This window comes from Dysidea avara, chromosome 15 (assembly GCF_963678975.1).
Source record: "Dysidea avara chromosome 15, odDysAvar1.4, whole genome shotgun sequence".
Classification (NCBI taxonomy): Eukaryota; Metazoa; Porifera; class Demospongiae; order Dictyoceratida; family Dysideidae; genus Dysidea; species Dysidea avara.
In genome coordinates, this window is record NC_089286.1 from 9,960,474 (window position 1) to 9,963,499 (window position 3,026).

Genomic DNA, 3,026 nt, shown 5'->3' on the forward strand with positions numbered 1-3,026 from the left:
TATTTGAAACTGTAATGACAACTTACTATGGCTGCACGGCTACAAATGATTACACAACTATGTGTTGTACAGTGATCTATTGGGTATCAAAACTGGGGGCTGTTTTGTCCTTCCACTCTAAGTAGCTCAGGTTGAAACACTCATCCAAACCTATATAAACACAGAAATGCATATATACCTCCATACAAGAAGAAGCCATACAACCACCATGCAAGTACAGCTCTGTCTCTTGTGGCATCACCAGTCCACCGCAACTATCAAGCCATTCACTGTATTAAACCCAAAAGTGCCTGTAATTCTATTAATTTTCTGTTTAGTTCTTGCATGTGATATCCTGTTGTTCAAATATTTTACTGGATCCTGTACGGTGGGTCTGAGAAGTTTAAAGAATGCCGCATCCATGACATTATGATGGGAAAGAATTAGCTTGAATTAAGGTGGTAACTGATCTAAGAGGGCAGTCTCACTGTAGTGCGCGAGTGTATGGCAGTTGCTGGCTACTGACAATTAAACTGAATTTAATTTATCAAGTAGTCTAAAGAGAAACATACAAGGATACCGACAATGAAAGTGGCCAACACAGTGACAGTCTGGTATTCATGTCATCTACACTCAGTTTGGGAATACCTGCTAGAGAAGACATCCCAGTTCCTTCAAGGTACGATTGTTCACTTTGCAGATAAAACTTTTAATGTTGTAATTCTTGTAGTGTTTTACGGAATCTTGCAATGGCATCAAAAACTCAAGACCTAAGTTGCCAAGGTAACCTTTAAAAATCACGTGGAAATTGGCCAAAACATGTCAAGAGAAGCCAGTCATAAAGCAGAGAAGGTAAATTCCCAAATCTTCTGGCTTTAAATGCACTTCAGTTGTTGCCACTCCTATATAACTAAAGTCACAGAAACCAGTTTACCTTCAGTTTGGATGGTGGTGGTTCAGCAACTTCACGTCAAGTTGAGAATCCTGTGCCTACTAGAGCCATGGCTATGTACAAGTATACTGTAAAGATTTTTAATCCAGCCTCTTCAGCAGCTAAGTTTATAGTATGCCAGCTACATAGTTTCTAAGAGAAGCTAGTCAATTTAGCCACAGAAAAGACAAACATTATTACCACATTCTGTACAGATGTACATGATATCTGTACCAGTTTCATCCACAAACACTAATCATACAAACTTACATCTACTGCAAACAGTTCCGTTAAATGTTTATCTTGCTTGGTAGCCACAATCTTTATTTTCTTTCTGATAAATCCACACTTACACAACATAGACTTAGTCTACGTGTGTATAGTGTCATGTATGTATACATGACACTATATATACACACTATTTAATTTTTCCTGTACTTCCCTCAAATATGTACTGCACATTGAAGCATGACATTTACTCTGATCTCTTGTATGCTCATCCACCATGACTGCTTGGTTGATGTAAAAGATACAGACCCATAAATATGCTCTGCCATCAATCACAGCACAACTGCTTTTCCCAGCCCTTGAGATATTTTGTTATGAAAAGTGGCTAATTAAATCAGAATCAGTAGACTTAAGAGTAGAAAACTTCTTACTTTTTGTAGTGGGCTCTCCACAACCTCCAGTGACAACTTGCTTGCACTTATGCTTTGGTGTGGTGAAATCTATTTTGCTGATTTCAGAAAAGGGGACACTTTATAAAAAGTGCCACTCTGTTTAGGTCGTCATTATTATATTGGTTGTTTCCCGTTACCCAATGGAACAAAAAATAATGTGGGCTGGAGGTGATTATTTATTATACACTCGATTCTTGTTATTTCAGTCACTGACTGCTCTATTTAAGTTAATTGTATGTATTTTATGGCTTTTGGTTGCTACCAACAGACCTTTGGTGTTTTTTTTTACACCATAAAGCCTAAATAAATAAATAAAAGGCTGCCATGCTGCATGCAGGACTGTATCTTCCACTCTTCTGCTATGTTTCTAGGCACAGCTAATGCATTTACCTTAAAGCTTGGTCAATCTGTGCCTCCTTCTATCATGAAATAGTGTATACACGTGATCTGTAAAGTATTTGGTGCGGCTACCTAAAAATTGATGCAGGCGGTGACGGGAAACAAGGAATTTAATGATGATGGCCTTAACTGAAACCCCATACCTTCAGGGTAAGGAAAAGCTTTGAGAATGTTTTACAAGTGCTGTAAACAAGAACTATGGATCTACTGACAGTGCAAACACTATCACTATAATAGCATTTCAGTAAGGATCTTCCTCGCAACAAATCAGCTTCAATTCGAGGAATCAAGTAGCTAAACTTCTTGATTCCGGTCGCAAGCGCATCAGTTGGTGGTATCAGTATGGAAATTACTACCCTTTGTTGCTGTTAAACTGATACAGTACCCCTACAAATGGCAATGCGTGTCTTACATTTGTGAGAGCTAGGCGCTTAGAAATAATTACCACGCCCCCTGCATAAGCTCTAACAACCCGATTATGATAACAATACCTAACACAAATTATTTACCAACACAAAATATATAATTCTCAAAAATAATATAGATCACAAAATAAAACACTAAAATCATTGAATATACCAAATGATCCATTGCACATACCTTATAATTCATTGAATGTATCAAATAATCATTTTGAAACAAATGGCCTACCATAGTATCGACTCTCACCGCACTCAATGCCTCCAGCTCACTGCCAGTAAACTGTTACTTGATCGTCTTGAGGAAAATCCATATAAGCAGTTCTAATTTTCCTTCCCATGCCCATTATGTGCTTAGTTTGCCTCTCTGACCACTGTTTAAAGGGGCAATGCATCGTAACTATGTAATCCATATTTATGATTACACCATAAACTTGAATGGTTTCACGACACATTTCAATTTTATTATCTTTGTAAAAAATAAATTATGTGCTCGCGTGAGTCTGCAATAACAATGAACAAATCTGCTAAACTTTTAAAATGGCAGGTGAACTGCAATACTGTATCATCAAATCGTCTGCTACTAAATAGATATTTTTGCAGCTTATACCAAGCAGG